This window comes from Amblyomma americanum, chromosome 2 (genome assembly GCF_052857255.1).
Source record: "Amblyomma americanum isolate KBUSLIRL-KWMA chromosome 2, ASM5285725v1, whole genome shotgun sequence".
Classification (NCBI taxonomy): domain Eukaryota; kingdom Metazoa; phylum Arthropoda; class Arachnida; order Ixodida; family Ixodidae; genus Amblyomma; species Amblyomma americanum.
In genome coordinates, this window is record NC_135498.1 from 38790118 (window position 1) to 38809104 (window position 18987).

General features: G+C 48.3%; 1 protein-coding gene and 1 long non-coding RNA gene across 2 annotated transcripts in view; one reads left to right on the forward strand and one right to left on the reverse strand.

The window, feature by feature from the left end:
* LOC144121041 (B-cell lymphoma 3 protein-like) overlaps positions 1-18987 on the forward strand; it is a 111630-nt gene that overhangs the window by 59226 nt on the left and 33417 nt on the right. The window lies entirely within an intron of this gene.
* Positions 8229-10541, reverse strand: LOC144121044 (uncharacterized). The gene is made up of 3 exons (XR_013312516.1): positions 10425-10541; positions 9526-9679; positions 8229-8329 (listed from the first exon to the last, which is right to left on the reverse strand). It is a non-coding gene; the product is annotated as an uncharacterized LOC144121044 (long non-coding RNA).

Sequence of the window (18987 nt, forward strand, 5' to 3'; positions counted from 1 at the left end):
CCGAAACACCGCAACACGAGGCGAACGTGCCAGCATAGCGGTGTTACAACGGCGAAAAAATGCAAAACTGTAATGAATGTATAGTGATGTGGTAGCTGATTCCTTTTAATTTTTTTAATGAAGATGTGTGAATAGAACTGATTACATGCTCGCGCTGTGCCGTTGAATCGCTATTTCAAGCCTTCTTATATGACGTTTAATGTGGCACACTCTTGTTCGCTTCTGTTTTAGTGTGCGATTTTTGTTTGTATGTTTCTAATCATTCTCCTTTTTTTTCTTTTCTCGTATGAGATCACTTAGGTTGGCGGCCTGCCTTGCAGACGACCAGGCACTACACTTTATCTTTCCTATTTTGCAGAGACCCATCGTTCACCTTAAACGGCTTCGTAGAATGCCCACGAGATGCTCGTGGGTAAAAAACGTCGAGGATGCTGGCCTACCATTGATTAGTTCAGTTTTAAAGGAAAACAAGTGACTTACTTAAAGCAGCTTGTCTCAGACTGGTTGATGAAATGGTACCCATAATTCTGTTGAAGCGTACGAGTACTTGGGCGGTTTTTTTTCCCACTGTGCGATGTCAGTGCACGTTAAAGATCCCCAGGTGGTCGAAATTATTCCGAAGCCCTCCACTACGGCACCTATTCTTCCTTTCTTCTTTCACTCCCTCCTTTATCCCTTCCATTACGGCGCGGTTCAGGCGTCAAACGATATATGAGACAGATACTGCGCCATTTTTTTCCCACAAAACCAATTATTATTATTATTCGGGGTTGGGGGCTCGGAAAAAGATTTCGCTGCGGGGAAATTTGAGCGGAGAGTCATGGTGCTCTTGACAGAGAGAGCGGTTCACGCTGCCCACTCTAGGCCAATTGTTTTGACCGGTATGAATTTAATAGTTGGCACAGTGTTCGAAGACTTAACCTAGCCCTTTCTTTCAAAATGCCGCGGGTTCACGAGTCATCGGAGAATTCGCAGGATTTCGAGACCATTACCATCGCCATCTGGCGGGAAGTGGCGGAAACGGGGAGGGTCTTGACCTCCCATGAAAACAACATCACCACCCTTAATTATTAGCTGCAGATATTCCTATTTTCCCGCACAATAATTGTCTTTGGTTGCTGGGTAATGTACAATATTTAATCAATATTCTGCCAACATTTAATTCGGTAGCGGTACATCAGACTTCCCCGGGCTCATAGGGATACACTGTTAGAATTATGATCATCGCCATCATCTCCAGAGTCAAAGGCATGTGTCGTTGCATGATCTTTGCAGTATGTCATACATGAGAACTGGCGCGTTTACCTGCTGGACAATCCGAATGTCATTAATGTGGACCTGGTTGTGGGCACTCTTTGTAAGGCACCATACGCGCATGTGTAGTAATGTGGGATCCATATGAATCTTGAAATAGGGGTGGAAATGGGGGTAGATGGGGGCCTGGTATGACGAGAGATTACATCATTGTCACGTGAGTAGGTGTGATGTCATATTACAGCATCGTCACGTGACTAGGTTTGATGGCACATTACATCGCTGTCACGTGACCTGATATGATGTCACACTCACATGAGTCTATCACTAATTATACTAATTAGTGTTAACCTTATCTAATTATATCAATTAGCATTAGTTAATTATATGACGTCATCATATTCGTCGCGTGACTCCTCGGCTCGTGACGTCGCATGGCGCCGTTTCTTGCGGACATTTTTTTTGCGGATATGACCTTGAAAGTGAGCCATCTAATGTTTTCGCATTAAAAAAAGAAGCCGCTCGCTTCTACACAGACATAAATACAACGTGCCTCTGTTGGTGTACTAAAGTCGCAGCTTGTTAAGTGCTTTCGAAGGCAACATACAGAGGACTGAAAAGAGCATTCTCGCTATGCCGGATAGAGCTAGAAAATGGAAATTACTGATATGCGTCTGCATAACCGTAGCAGTGGAAACTCCATCGACGACCAGTTGCTTTATATTCGGTAAGTGTTCTCAAGCCTGAAAATAGTATCGTGAATACCTCCCTCCTCCTCCCAATTTCTGGTAGATGGTGCAGAAGAGCTGTGTTTGTCAAGGGCCGGTTCGTGCGTGAATGAGCAAGAGGCTTCCAATACGAACAAGCACACACGAAGCAGGTTGCCAAATATTGACACATATAAAGTACTCACCGACGTACTGGTGGTAACCGCCTATGGGACACCCCTGCCCGCAGGCCATATAATCTCGGAGGGTTCACCCCACATTACAAGCTTGTCCTATTGCGTGCACATCAATAGTGTCTGTTTACACCATATTAAATAATACCATCATCATTTTGGCTTTCCTGTCTCACAGGATTCTCAGAATTGTTTTTAACTGAAAAACTTCTTAATTGGTTTTTGTTTTGTTTTGGTTTGTTTTCTGAGGTCGAGCAGCCGACCTCAACCTCACAATTTGAGGCTGAAGTAAGGTTGAGTGAGGTCAGCAGTGTCCTCAGGAAAAGTGAGGTGAGGGCGTCTAAGGAGACCTCAACCTCAACTGAAGAGGTTACTAGATTGAGTGAGGTCGGCAAATTTTTTTCGAGGTTGAGTTGAGGTACACATTCTAGACCACCCACAGGATAGTCTAGAACGCGTGATTGCTTACGCCAGTCGCACTTTATCCCGTTCCGAAGTCAATTATTCCACCACGGAAAAGGAATGTCTGGCTGTGCTGTGGGCAGTTACAAAATTTCGACCGTACTTGTATGGCCGCCCGTTTCGGGTCGTGAGCGACCATCATTCACTGTGTTGGCTGGCGAACCTGAAAGATCCCTCGGGGCGGCTTGCTCGACGGAGCCTTCGCTGGCAAGGATTTGATGTCACCATCGTGCACAAGTCCGGCCAGAAACACAGTGATGCTGATTGTCTCTCCCGCGCTCCACTTCCCTGCCCACGGACGAGTCCGATGACGATTCCGCTTTTCTCGGTGCTGTCACCACATCCACCCTTGCCCGCCAACAGAGGGACGACTCCGATCTGCTGTCCCTCATCGACGTCGAAGGAACCGCTCCATCTCCACCTCGACTCTTCAAGCGTGGACTGTCTTCGTTTTGCTTGCGCGATGGTGTTCTCTACAAAAAGAACTACGGTCCAATGGACACTGTCTATTTGCTCGTGGTGCCAACAACGCTTCGTGACGAAGTTCTGCGTTCGTGCCACGACGACCTTCCTTCGGGCCATCTTGGGTTTTCCCGCAGCTTGGCGCGCATACGGCACAAGTACTACTAGCCCAGGCCTGCTGAGGTTGTCCACCGCTACGTGCGAACCTGTCGTGAGTGTCAGCGCCGGAAGACGCCGCCGACTAAACAAGCCGGGCTCCTGCAGCCTATTAATCCCCCGCGCCTCCCATTTCAACAGGCTGGCATGGACTTACTCTGCCGATTTCCGGCGTCATCCATGGGTAACCGGTATATTGCTGTTGCCACTGACTATCTTAGCCGCTACTGTGAGACCAAGGCCTTTCCCCGTGGTACCGCCGCAGAAGTTGCGCATTTTTTCATTCACAACATTGTGCTTCGCCACGGAGCCCCAACCGTCGTATTAACTGACAGGGGAACCGCCTTCACGTCAGTACTTACGAGCGAGGTACTTCGACTCAGTGGCACCAGCCATCGCAAGACTACAGCTTTCCATCCGCAAACAAACGGACTGACTGAGTGGCTTAACAAGACAATTGCCGATATGATTTCTATGTATGTCGACGATGACCATGCGAACTGGGACCGGATACTGCCTTACATCACGTTCGCGTCCAACACTGTGCTCCACGAAACGACGCGCTTCACTACGTTCCATTTGGTGCGCGGTCGCGAAGCCATGACCATGCAGGACGCCATGCTTCTTCCGGATCCTATTCTCTCTTCTGTCGTGGACGCTGACCAATTTGTTCATGACGCCGAAGCCGCTCGCCAAGTGGCCCGGCAGCGAATCCGGTGCCAACAACAACGCGACGCCGAGCGCTACAACCTCCGCCACAGAGAGGTGATTTACACACCCGGTGACCAAGTCTGGGTGTGGAGTCCGATCCGTTTGCGAGGGCGCTCTGAGAAGCTTCTTCGCCGTTACTTTGGTCCATACCAGGTGTTACGCCGCCTCAGCGCGGTGACATACGAGGTCCTCCTTCAAGGAACTGTCCTGTCGTCTCGACAACCGACGTCCGAAGTTGTCCACGTGGCGCGAATGAAGCCGTATTACTCCCGTTAGCCCCTTTCCACGAAGACACTCGCGCCGTTAACTTTCCGCCTTACGTACGTTTTTTCCCGCGTGCGGCATCGAGTCGATGCCTCTTGGTAGAGAGGGGGGCAATGCAACACTGCTGACATTCTGCCGGCGCCACCTGGTAGCCGAACCTGTCTCCCAGCGCGTGGCCGGACGTCTTCTTTGTCTTCAATGAGCGCGGCGGTTCGGCAAGCCTCGCCCAAGTAAACGGCTGTGCTTCCTTCGGCCTGCTACGTTTGTCGGTGACAATATATATAAACGCTATGAATGAGGGTGGCGCTGGTGAACACTCTGAAGGTTCGCTTACACGCCAACACAAATACCCATGAAAGCAACATATTGGACAGCCGTCGCCGTAGCTCAGTTGGTAGGGCACCGGACGCGATATTCGGAGGTCGTGAGTTCGGATCCCACCGGCTGCATGGTTGTTTTTTCTGTTGCTTTATAATTAATTTCCTTTAAGCAAAATATTGATTGAAGTATTGTTCTTCCATTTTTCAGCACCACAAATAAAAAAATAATAAACATTTCCCTTTGCACCTTGGTTTCGGTGACTTAGCTTCCGTAATAAGTATATATGTATATGATTTCTTAATCTGGGTACGTAAGCCGAAAGCTGATCTCAAGCTCAGCAATTTAGAGGCGGTTACAGAAGGGCACATACCAGAATCCGCACATATTAAGCAAATGGTGCCCGCGGCGATACAAAGGTAAATGCAAACTTTTCAAGGAACAGGCAAACATGACCCACATGATGTGGGCATGCACACTTCGAAAACAATGCAGCGACTATTAGAAATGAAAATGAGAGGCAGTGATGTTCAGCTCGGATCCAGATAAGCAAAAAGAAGTCATCAGTCAAGCCCAGGCGGCCGCCGGGCCCCAAGGGACTCTGGCCTTGTCCTAGCCTTGCAGGTGAAAGCCTCCTCGAATTGGATTGAACAATTACTTTTCTCTCTTTCTCTCTCTATCTCTCTCTCTCTCCACACCGCAGTAGCGGGCCTTTTATAGTGAGCGCTACGTTCGAGGGTGTTTTGGGTCCTGGGCCACTATTCTTCTGTTTTTCATTTTGCTTCAGTAACACGGTTCCCTCGTGATATCTCTAGCTAGTTATCGTAATTTCCGACTACAGCTATTTCGGAAGAAGACAAAACAATCGATGTGATGTTTCGTTTATATTGCGGCACGACGTCTTTGTCATGCCAAAATAAGTGAATTGTACACAGTACATCGTGCCAACAAGAACAAACCATTGTGACAAGACAGAAAAAACAGTAGCCGCGTGTTACGAACCATGTAGCTGTATAAAGGGAAAGGCAGCTTTTCTGTCAAATTTCAAAGTGGCAACCATGCATTTGGAGAAAAACTGCTTTAAGGAACACCATAAGACGGTTGGCAACAGGTATTTCCCGCTGTCCCTGCAACATTTTCTCGAGCATGAACTGAATCGGTTTGCTCAAGCGCCCTGAAGTAGCGGTTGTTGAAACGCAACGCATATTGAAAGGCGTCCGCTCTCCACTTAAGCCTGTGGTCAAGGAAAACAATCTTAGTTTTACCAGCTCACATGCTTTATATATAGTATTGCGCATGACAAAAAAATTTATATATACTCATTCAACCAAAGCTGCTCGCGAAGACAGTGAACACGCAAACAAATCGTGTACTTTATCACAGAAACATCTCACAGCAACGTCGCGAAATATAGAAGAGGAGCTTCCAGGACATGTGGCAGTGTTGTATTCGGTACAATTTCTCGTTTCCTGTGTTCCGAGGCCAGTTATCCATAGGGCGACATTGCCCTAGCACAGTTCATTGCGGGCAATATGTCTTGGTAGATTTTAACAATAGTGCAGTTGCACTGAGGGCGAAAAAAATCACCTCCCGCTCTTAAACACACGAAAATTCACAAACTGAAGTTGACAGCTAGGGGCCTACGATTTTGTAATTACACAGGAAAACGTCAGTTGCCACGCTCCTCTATAGAGCTTGAAAATTAACGCCTGTAAGCTATCGTATGCGTACGAACTAGCCACTTGTTTTTAGCCTAGTACACGGTAATCCTCTGGGTGATAGTCTGACGACATATGTGGCAAGTCCGTAGGTTCGTTGCGCAGGTAGCACAAGTACCGTGGCCGCACGTGAAGATCACATTTCGCCGGTTTTCGAAGCAGATGGCGCAGTTGTGGATGGCCTCGAGCTCTTGCAGCCTGGATTCGAGATCTCCTTGGGCACTGGTTTGAACGGATCCTTCTGACAACGAAAAAAAAATGATACGGACCAATGAGCGAATTTGGTGAGACGGAGGCACAGGGAATGGCTCAAATGCCCAAAATACTCGCACCAATTTCTAGAACGAGGTGCTAATGACCAAGCACGTAATCTTCACTATAAAAGCCGAGAGATGGAGTACAGTGCACAGTAATTTTATGCCAGCCTTTCGAGCGATGCCTTCAATGAAAAATTCGATTCAATGTCATTGAGACGAAGAATACTACTACCGCACATTTGAGTGTAAATGTTGAATGATAATGAGAATAAACACCCCAACCTAAACACCCACGTTGGACTACCGGATGTGTGGTTCCAAATAATACTTAGATAAGCTGAAAAAAACAAACAAGGCTACTAGAGATCATTGCGTAAGCAAAGCTCACAAGTGAGGACACTCCACATAGTATATATATGTAGTACAGTGGTAACGCACTGGTGAACCGGGAATTAGCAGCTTCAGTTGCAACCGCTTCATGATTACGACTTTCCTGGGGCTAACCTTTCAAAACTAACATTATCAAACGCTGTTGCCAAAACGGAACCATCGAGAATTTATACTCCGTGCTTGTTAATTGCGTATGCTATGAAGGTAGCCGAACTAAGAGCACGAATAATGCTATCAATAATTTTAAGTCATCAACAAAAGTCTGCATACCTCAAGATAAACCAAGGAAGAAGTTATATCCTAGCTCTAAGCTGCGCTATCCCAGCCGTGAGCGAAAAAGCGTCTCGTGATCCTACCACTAGCTCACATGACCGAAAGCGCCACGATATTTTGTGGACGTTCTCACGTGCAATGTGTATGAATACCTATATCAATACCGTGCAATGTGCATGGTTATACCGATGAAGCCAGTAAAGTACACAGTGGTTTTACTGACGTACAAGACGGACAACAAATTACGAACAACAAAACGATGAGAAAGGCGTTCATAGATAACATAAGGCATTCGTTACATAACATCAGATAATAGTAAAAAAAGGCGCTGCATATGACTTGTTGGATCGCTGAACAGATCATGCGTGTCCTAGAAATCTGTCACCTCGCCGATGCTTCGTGCGCCAACCTCTTTCATGTAGGATGCTTCCAAAGTTTCCAGTGCCAAAGACACTAGGCTGCTGCCTTGGGTCCTACTTCCTTCAAAAGCACATATTTGGAGTTTTCGTAAATTCAAAATTCTCTAACGCGTACGTCTCATTGATTCGGTTTTGTGGGGCTTAATATCGCAAAGCGACTCAGGCTGACGCTGCAGTGGAGGGCTCCGGTTAATTTAGACCTCCTGGGGTTCTTTATCGCGCACTGACATCACTGAGTACAGGGGCCTCTAGAATTTCGCCTCCATCGAAATGCGACCGCCGTGGCCGGGATCGTACCCGCGTCTTTCAGGTCAGCAGCCGAACGCTGTAACCACAGCCTTCGTGGTGGCTTGCGCACGTTTTGTTGATGACTAGACGTTTTAAGTCTACCGGAGACGTATTAGGGTAGACGTATACCGATTTACCGGACGCCTCATGCGCATGCGTAGTGGCTCCTCTTGGCCCCACCCATGCCACTGCGCGTATGCAGGAGGCGACCGGCAAGCCGGTATGCACCTCCGCTAGTAAGTCTCGGCATGCATATGCGTGAACTGAGAGCACAAAAAGTCGTGATAGGTTTGGTACCATTCGTATTAACAGCGACTACGGCTCAAAAAGAAACAAAGAAAAGAAACGCTCCAACCTCCTTGATGTCGACGTCCGTCTTCGCCTTCAAGTCGCACTTCATTATACGTATCCCGGGCTTGGGGACGAGTGGATATCGGCCTCGGAGGAAAGCTTGGACTGGAACAACGAATACAAAGACTTCATAAGTTGACTGCGCACTAGCCATTCTATCGATACGGTAATCTAAAAAAACTATAAGCAAACTTGAATACGGGAACAATGCATATGTTGACAAAACGCCGAGGGTAAAACCGACGTATAGAAAAATATCTATGCATCAAACATTACAACTTGTGTCCAGCTCCTGCGTTTTAAATTCTCTGGTGTCCCTAAGTGGTCGATCGAAATTGAAACTGCCTTTAATGACGTGCATGACTGAAGCCAAATTACGCTGCTTAACTACTCAAAACAGTTCCGTTTAGTTCGGGTCCCCCCAAAGGAAGAAGTTGCTACACTAACGCCCTGTACCAGGAATGAAAGCTACAAAAACGCAGCTTTATTATCGAAATGGGGCGGAAATGAACGTAATTTATGAAGCACACGCAATCTTAATAGAGTAACGATTTAGGAACAGTTAGCGCGCACTAGAAACAGTCAGCGCGCACTAGAAACAGTCAGCGCGCACTAGAAACAGTCAGCGCGCACTAGAAACAGTCAGCGCGCACTAGAAACAGTCAGCGCGCACTAGAAACAGTCAGCGCGCCCTATAAACAGTCAGCGCGCCCTATAAACAGTCAGCGCGCCCTATAAACAGTCAGCGCGCCCTATAAACAGTCAGCGCGCCCTATAAACAGTTTGCGCGCACTAGCAACAGCGCGCACTAGAAACAGCGCGCACTAGAAACAGTTTGCGCGCACTAGAAACAGTTTGCGCGCACTAGAAACAGTTTGCGCGCACTAGAAACAGTTTGCGCGCACTAGAAACAGTTTGCGCGCACTAGAAACAGTTTGCGCGCACTAGAAACAGCGCGCACTAGAAACAGCGCGCACTAGAAACAGCGCGCACTAGAAACAGCGCGCACTAGAAACAGCGCTCACTAGAAACAGCGCGCACTAGAAACAGTTTGCGCGCACTAGAAACAGCGCACACTAGAAACAGCGCGCACTAGAAACAGCGCGCACTAGAAACAGCGCGCACTAGAAACAGTTAGCGCGCACTAGAAACAGTTAGCGCGAACTAGAAACAGCGCGAACTAGAAACAGTTAGCGCGAACTAGAAACAGTTAGCGCGAACTAGAAACAGTTAGCGCGAACTAGAAACAGTTAGCGCGAACTAGAAACAGTTAGCGCGCACTAGAAACAGTTAACGCGCACCTTTCGTCGTTGGGAGGAACATGGTACCAAGGATCATCATCCATGCTCAGACTTGAGGCAACAGAACACGCAGTGCAGAGCACACCGGAGCCATCGCATTCGCATTCCAAGGCGGTCTCACCGATGCCGTCCCTCGTACCGCGATGCGGAGCAGCTGTAATTCAGGAATCGAAGTCTTTACACTTCCTCAACCGAACTGTAGACGCTAATGTGTTTTTCTTCGTAATTATCTGTCAGGAAAAATAACCCCACGCTATGTGAGCTAATTGAACTAATCTGGCCGTGTCTGATAGAGTAGGATCCCTGTTCCAAATTTCTATATTGACCTCCTCAATCATCGTTTCCCATTTAGCTGCCACAGATGATTGCGAACATATGCATTCGTATGATTCACGAACATTGCGAACTGCTATTCTTTTCGTAATAACAATAAAAAGCCGAACTTTTAACGAAGTCGATCATTTAATTTGCTTAGGTAGAAATATTACACCTCCGTTTCCAGAAGAAAAATCAATTTAAGCGCTTAGTGAACTTTTCAGACAATAGCATCTACTATGCGCAGAAATTGCTAGAAACACGGAGTTCAAATGTGGAACAGCCAGCACTGTCTAGTTTATAAGAATACAACTGTATGCTATGCAGGGGTAACTCTTGTTGGGCGGAAGGTTCTTTTTGTTCGTGTGTGTGAGAGGGGAGTATGGTTTGTTGTTTTTGTGTTTGGACACTGTTCAACATTACGTTGAATTTCGTCACGCCCTCCTTGACAGCTCTGAGGTGGCCGTGGCTCTAACTTTTGCGGTTCATGAGTATCCTGCCAATGATTTCGTTCATGGAAGCGAGAGACTTGTTTGCCCTCTGCGTAAACAACTAGAACTACGCTAGAGGAAACAACCTCTCACCATGTGGATTTTGCCATTCTTCTTCGTAGATCACATCGACATCCTGTTCATCAAGGAGGCCGCGGTGGCGTTGTACTCCATCAAACCCTTGTCTTGAGGGAAGGCCCGTCCTGCGACTATGAAAAAGTTATTCGGTAGCTCACATGTCGTGGTTAACGCGTTACTGGTTGTTAATGCAGAAACACACTAAACTGTGACGAAACTGGTGCGACAGAAAGCGGTGCAACTATTGTAATTAAGTTTATCGTTCGTTCTCTGCTTTTCTAGGAAGCAACTGGACTTTATTTCGAGGCCGGCATGTGCACCGTCTTGATCTACGATATTTTCTGTTTCAAGAAAGGAAAAAAACCTGCGTATCATTCTTTAAAAAAAATCAGGAGCAGCTCTTTCAGGAAAGTTCCGCGAAGTATGCGCAGTACTATAGCCTCAGTGGTGCTAGCATTTCTGTCGTAACTAATATTTATGACGTAATCACTAAAAGGTCACTTAATCCTCTAACGGTGCCGGTGCATGGTTTCACTAGTGAGAGTGGAGCACTGCCTTATTATAGTGGTTTGCGAAGAGCAGTTCTTCGAAACGAATTGAATACGAATAGTGCAGACAAAAACCGAATCGAATAGTGATATAATCAAACGGAACTGAATATCTGATTTTATCCGCATTTTGAGCGAATATTCGTACAAAGCCGTAATCTTGGAAAACCGTGAAGCGCTAGCGGCGGCACTAAGTCAAACTGAAAGCTCTCGAAAGAAGAAACCATTCGGGAACATACAAAACGCACACAGTATACAGGGTGTTTCATATTAGACTCCACAGTTCTTTAAAACGGGCTTTGAATTATAACAGCGCTTTTTCTTTGCAGCACAGCATTGTCATGGTGTAGTGCATGAGAATACAGCTAAGACGTGCTAACTAGGAGGCTGATTTAACTAACATTGAATAGTGAAGTTTTTAACTATTACAGTTAGGCTCCTTAATTGTTGAGAGGCGTATAGCCCACCCTAAGCAATATCTATATAGGTTTGTAGAATTTCGAATACGCAGTTATCCTCGGCGTTGGGCCCCAACAAATTTTGGCTTTTTTGACGACTTACGTGCACTGCAGAGGTTGTTTTGCCTGCAAGCTTCTCGAAATCACATGCATTTTAATGCGACGTTGGAGCGCACACGGCATGCGGAGGTCGTGGGTTTAGAACCCACCGGTGGCGTGTGGCTCTCCTCCTTTCTCCTAAATTGCGTCGCCTCACACAATTCTTTAAATAAGTTCTTTGTAAACAAAATCCGCAAGAACAAACAGCGTAAAAAGTAACGAAGGTACAAGTAGATTTGTAATTTCTTCCTTACAGCATTTCCTTATGCCTTACACGGTCTTAAATACTGCTGGCTGCGTGGTAAGCAGTTTGTGCTTACATTTTAATGTTATGCCTGAAGTCACTGGAGGCATAAGAAGGAATGAAATATTAAGGAAACTACGGGGTTTTAACATAAGGAGCGTCGACTTCTGACGACCGTCACCAACAGCGTTGAAAAGTACCGGTCTTTCCACGTCGTGCGCTTGTGGATCTGATCCATTTGTTGAGATTGTAGACTTAGTGCCTAATTTAACGTCTTTTCAATCTTTGTAGTAGTTCAGGAAAATGTTGGAAAACATCGACCACTACTTACCCTTCATCGATTGGGGCTTCGAAGTCAAGGCCACCTAAGGAACCGAGGGCGCTGTTTAGGCTGCCGAGAACGGGGTAGCGACAATATCGGTCGAACTCCCCTTCAAACCTTCGCAGCACACAGGAGACGTCATCTTCAATGCCGTTCCAGAGGCTTCCAAGGACGTCAAAACCTATAAAGTAGGAATTTATGCTTCCTCACAAAAAATTATTAATCAAACAACATTACATAATAGACACTGCAGTCTGGAAGTCCTCACTGTTCCAGGTCCTTACATTGCCCCCAGCCCGCCCACTTTTCATAGCTCTCGAATTTTCGATACTTTGAAGCCGATGCCGGCATGACCTTTAAGATCGAAAAATAAAGGAAAAGATGCCGTAGTAGAGTGCCGCGGGTTAATTTCGGTAACTTCCGGTTCATTACCGTTCACTGACATCGCACAGCACATGGGCGGTTTTCATTTTGCCTCCATCGAAATTCTGCCGCCACGGCCAGAATTCTATCGCGCAACCTAGGGCTCAGCAGGCCCAAGACAGACGATTTAAAGAGTTGGTAGTTGGTAATGGGCAAAAAGCTTTGTTCAAATCTAGCCAAGCACTGCAGTATGCTTTGTTAGCTAGTGGTGTCAGTTCTTTACTTCCTCATTTCTACTCCGCGCAGTTTTTCTTTTTGAGTCCTAGGTTAGTGTCTAGAAGAAAACATTTTGCTGGATTATGCAGCAAAATTGGGAACCGCCACCCTACCTCAACTCGAGGAATTTGCACTGGTGAAGGACACAGGAGCCACTTCCTGCCTCACCTTTTTTAAACATGGCCGCGTCGGCAGTCCAGGGAAATTCAGTAGACATCGGAGAGCTGTGTTTCCAAAGAGAAGCTTTGCTCATCTGAGGGGCTAACGGCGGAGTTGGAGCGCAAGGCAGGGGTAAGAAAGTCGCGAGCGCTGCGTCACCTCCCACCCACACGACACGGTCGTAGGAAGATGCAATGCGCATTGTGTGCCACAAGGTAGGAAGTGCGTGTGTGGTCGTCGGAAACCATGTTGCATAAGAGCAGCGTCACTGCAAACCAAGGGATGTAAGGCATCTGACGCTACAAGATTCACATCGCACAGAAAAGGCGTAGTGACAATAGAGACTTTAGCATAGCGCGATCCGCTAACGTGATCCGCTTCCGAGGGGCGCCAATGCGCGTGCGCAGAACGCCATGGGGGTGCCAGATGGCGCCACGTTCCTGTCAGCTGCGTGTGTGCTGACTGGTCCCGACGTGGCAGGCACGCAGCAGCTTACGGGAACGTGGCGCCATCTGGCGCTGTCAGGGTGTTATGCGAACGGGCAATGGGGCCTAGCGGAAAGAGTTATGGCCAGACACAGAGAGGCACCAACGTACGAATGAGAGGATCAAACTTCATTTAACGGGTCACTCTGTTCCAATCTCACGCTGCAGTGCCAGTGATGCGGATGCTTGCCGGGTTTGGAATCTGTGACGATGTTTAAACGCTGCAATTGACTTTACCGAGAAGTTGTCCAAACATATTCCATGACCAAGTTTCGGGGCACATGTGTCACCGTTCGTTCGGGTACCTTGCAAATAAAACAGATGACCGACTTTGATAAGCACATGCGTGTTCATGATTTCGTCGTTTGATTAGTTTGCTGCAGCGCAGCTCCACCCGCATTCTTCAATCACTTTATATTCTTCTATACTTTATATTCATTTTTTGGTCAGCGCCAGCACCGTCGTTCGCCTGTCCCTTATGCACTGTTGTGGCCGAGGAACACGCTGAAGTTTCATAAATAGACGGGTGCGCCCTCTTTTCTTCGGTGTAGAATGGAGCGCGAAATAACTACGTGATAGAACGATTTCTTCTTGAATAAACGGCGTTAGAAAGAAAAAGAACGCTTTCTCTTGGTACAATGCCGTCTAACGCGTGTTATTCACTGTGAAGAACTTGGTTGCTAATAAGGCTTCAACTGGGGGTAGTTGGTTTGACATCTCCACTTTAGCGCGCTGCTTTGATATGAAAAGGACCGAACAGGAAACGACATTCTTTCATGTCTTGTTCCATCCTTTTCGTAAACACGATGACGATGTACCATTACGGAGTGAGGACAGCTTTGACCAAAGAGCGCCATGGCATAGGGTATTTTAGAGCGAAAGCTCTACTTCAGGACCATAGCTGCAAAAGCCGGGTCATCACTGAGGCCTTGACCTGGTTTTACCCAACTTGGTTTTACCCGCCATGGTGGCTCAGTGGTTACGACGCTCGGCTGCTGACCCGAAAGACGCGGGTTAGATCCCGGCCGCGGCGGTCGAATTTCGATGGAGGCGAAATTCTAGAGGCCCGTGTACTGTGCGATGTCAGTGTACGCTAAAGAACCCCAGGTAGTCGAAATCTCTGGAGCCCTTAACTACGGCGTCCCTCATAGCCTTAGTTGCTTTGGGACGTCAAACCCCCATAAACCAAACCAAAATAGGAGTGCGAACAGATGAGCTTCGCTGGCCACAGCACGAGAGCACTATGCTATCGACGCAGCCGAACACTCCTCGTGTAAAATTGCAACACACACTCGCGCTGTGCTTTGCACACCGTCGTCATTATCGACTTCCATCTGCGGAACGAACACATCAGATAAGCTTAACCTTCGTCCAACATAGGCGCCAGACGTGCCGACGACCGAGCAAAGGAAAACCATGAGGCAGTCAGGCTAAACGCATGCTTTCACACGTCTACTCGATTTAGCCACATGAAAACCCTACCATTTTTTGACACAAGGAGGAGGTCAGAGACCAATTTTCCAACCATTAAGCCCCTAATAAGCCAAGCACCATGCCACGAGAGAGCTTGCATACATGGCATCACCGGTGGGTACCCGGAGGCGCTGGGAATCGAACCCTGCACCTCTCGCATGCGAGACGGATGGCCATACTACTAGCAACCGCTGCGGCGGTTTTCGTAAACACAAAGCAGCGCGCGAAGATAAAAAAAAATACACGTTGCCATTTAGTAGTTACCATGGCAATGTTGAATTGCAAAATGTCATTCTAAAACACAAACGTATCAAAGACTCACCATCCTGGAATATCCATCCCTCACCGTGCGCTGCCTCTTCGTCGAAGCTGGGTCGACGGTGAAGCCCCGTAGATCTCACCGGAAACATTTCTGCTTGATTTACCCGCCGGCTTTCTTGGAGAACTCTCTCTTCGCGATGTGAAGTGTGTCGGCGTCGGGAACTGGTGCTTCTCTGTCTCGGAGGTACATAAAACCTGCAGTTATCGACAAGCAATTAGAAGTTATCCGCGGTGCATCCAATTTCTTCGTTGCGAATTTACGGCACCCGCAAGTTCTACCATGTCATAGGGACGCCAAAACGTATGCAGTTTCAAGGCGCAGGTCTGCGCAGGAACAAACTAAAGTGTTGCGCTGAAGTCACACTTCCTGGTAGCGTGCACTAAAAGAAACTAATTTGCAACCGCGATAAAGTCAAAATTAAAAACTACCGATAATGTTTACTACACTGGAACAAGTGCGAAAGCACCGATTTCTGCTACATAGAAGACGACGACGAGCAGACAGTGCCACGGGACGTAGCGCTCGCGCTAGTCCAGCTGCGAATAGACAACGCGAAAACGGACGATCTGGCTCGAGGTTCGTATCCATCGGATCAGTGCTTACGCACCTAATACCATGGAAACTCAGAATAACGGATTATTGGGCTAGTTGGAGCATGATGCTAGACAACAGCGGCGCAGCTAACACACAAGAAAGAAGGCGCAGGTTTCTCTTGCATTAATGTCGATGCAACTTTACAGGTAACCTTTCAGAGGCCCAGTCCACAAGCAATACAAACTGACTAACTCTAAATGAACACGCTGCATGACAGGGTCGCATTCTTTCGAATGCAAAGATAGGAGCGCAGAAGCTCGGATGGCAGAATGACATGCAGACGCTCGAATCGCTAGACTTCCTTGCGGCATCCGACGGGAAGATGTGCAGGGACGCTCACCCTGTGGCCTCGGGAATGTCGATGCGCCAGAAGGCGTGTTCCTGGCTGTGCTCGCTGCTCTTGTAGCAGTCGGTGCATAGGTCGAAGTCACGGCACACGTCGCATTTCCAGCGGGTGCCGACAATTCCGTCCTGACCACAGTCGTCGCAGACAACACCCGAGAACCGGAGAGCTGCGAAGTGAAATCAAGGAAATTCTTGCGCAGAAGTACGGCTAACTGACAACAGTTAAGCGAAGGGCGCACTGCAACATCGTGCTTGTCCAAATTGACGCCGTAATAATAATAAAAAAATCTGGTATGAAACATTCGCAATTAAAGCTTTTTTAAAAAAGCAGTAAGGCAATGAACGGGGAACCCCTTACTCGCAACTTCTGTGCTTCTCTATTAGGTACTGCATGAACGACTGGAAGCCTTAACGACGAAAGTTTTTTTTTTTTTACTTCAGCTGCCCTCGTCGATAGTGCAGGGATGGAACGGCAAGGAAACCCCGTTGGAAAAGTAGAAACTAAGCCCCCTGTATCAGCCATTGCCCCTCGTTAAAGAAATAGAAAAGCTTATAAGTTGCCATGGGGCTGGAGTACTCGCCTGCACCGTGCTGTCTGCCTTGCCTTGGAGCAGCTCTTCTCGTCGAGGTGCTGTAATACGCCATTCTGGAACAAAGGTTTGACAAGAGGTGGTGCAATGAATGCTCATCCGTTGTGCGAGTTCACTGTGAAAGGAATGGGGTACGCCAACAGCGAAAGTATGAACTGAGCTTTTTTGCAGAGCTTAGTTGACCCAGCGGTGTCGTTGAGAAGCAATACGTATGACCTGCGAAGGCAAGTGCCACGCAGTTTCCCCATTCGTCACGAAGCTGTTATCTTCTTATCACCAAATGCTGGAAAAATGCCACACTGCTCGTGCAGCTTGGCGATATAGGTATAGCGTAAGATTTCCGGCGCCTACCAGTATATTCAAGTCATCCAGACAACTATCACACATGCGCAGTAGGTGACCCATTCATATGTTGGAGCAAATATATCCAGTTGTTTATAAGTATAGTTAGTATATAAGTGGTCCAGTTGTTTTCACTTGAAATAAGCGGAGGCCCAAACACCATATCAAAAAGCTATTGGCACACTTTCATCCTGGAAGCGTTACACATTCTGTGCTTCACGGGGAAAAAAGGGAAAGTAAAGAAGGCAGTGCTGCCGCAAACCGCCGCGGTGGCTCAGTGGCTAGAGCGCTCGGCTACTGATCCGGAGTACCCGGGTTCGAACCCGACCTCGGCGGCCTCGTTTCTATGTAGGCGAAACGCTAAGGCGCCCGTGTGCTGTGCGATGTCAGCGCACGTTAAAGATCCCCAGGTGGTCGAAATTATTCCGGAGCCCTCAACTACGGCACCTCTTTCTTCCTTTCTTCTTACACTCCCCCCTTTATCCTTTCCCTTACGGCGCGGTTCAGGTGTTCGCCACGATGCGAGACAGATACTACGCCATTTCCTTTCCCCAAAAAACCAATTTCTGTGCTGTCGCAGGTGGTGGTGTAAACTTTATTACATACAGGGGAGTTTAGGACGCACAGGTCCTTGGGCCCCCGCACGGCCCCACTGCACTCAAACGTTCATGTCCCGGAGGCTCATGACGCTGGCAGCCTGGCCTGTGGCGATGGCTTGCTTGGCAGGGTCCTCGGAGCGCAGTAGGGCAGTACGGTCTCCCAAGCCTCCCAAGTGGTAAGGTTCTCCAGGCCCCGCGGGGGAGGATCCGCCGGGCAGAGGAAAATGATATGATCGAGAGCGGCTTTGGGATGGTGGCAGAGGATACAGGAGGGGTTTGTGTTGACGTGGTGCCAGCGCGAGCGTATACAAGGGGAAGGTAAGGTGCGTGTTTGGAGCCGCCTCCAAAGTGTCTGATGATAATTGTCGAGGGAGGGATGGGGTGGGGGGTACAGCCGACGCTCGGCTTTGCAGGCCTGCGTCAGTTCACTGAAGGAATGCATAGGCTCCCGTGAGAACCCCAGATCAGAGGCCGCCGTGCCCGGTTGAGAGAACCTCTCTCTGGCTAAAGAGTTGGCAGCCTCGTTTCCGGGATTCCCGGAGTGAGCAGGCACCCATATGAGCTCCATGTGGCGGGGCGGGTGTGCGGCGAGGGAGTTCAATATGCGAAATGCAGGGACGTGAACTCTCCCGCGGGCGAAATTTAGTATGGCAGTTTTAGAGCCCGATAGTATATACCGGGCCTCCGTGCGCGTGATGGCTAGGGCAATAGCGGCCTCTTCAGCCTCCTCCGAAGTGGCAGAGGGGGATATGTGAAGGGTAGCAATCGGTTGTAAGGAGGGGTTCGTGATGGCTACAACCGCGTCCTCGCCTGGGGAGCGTGAAGAGAAAGCGGCTGAGGACGAAGGCATGAATGAGACGACATAGGTCATGCTCCTTCATGCCCCGGTGGTGTCCAGAAACTCGGCGGATTAGGTGGAATATCGACACCGCCGTCTGCTTCAGTTTCTGGATGGTGAGAGTGTTTTTCCCGTTGTTCTGGATGTGGAGGCCCAGTACCCGGAGAGTGTGTACCTCCGGGATGTACCGGTTTTCCAGTTTCACGGTTATGGGGGCTGTGGGGCAGTTTCGGGTTGTGGGGCGGAGTATGAGGAGCTCCGACTTCTCCGGAGAGCATGAGAGTCCGGTACTCCGCGCATGTGTTTGGGTGAGGGTAGCTGCCGACTGCAGAGTATTCTCTATGACTCCATCACTGCCATGGGTGGTCCATAGTGTGATATCATCAGCATAGGGTGTATTCCGGAGGTGAGGTATAGTTTGTAGTTTGCGGGCAAGGGGGATGAGTGTGACATTGAAGAGGAAAGTGGAGAGGACAGATCCCTGGGGGTGGCAACCCCACTATAGGGTGTATGGATGGGAT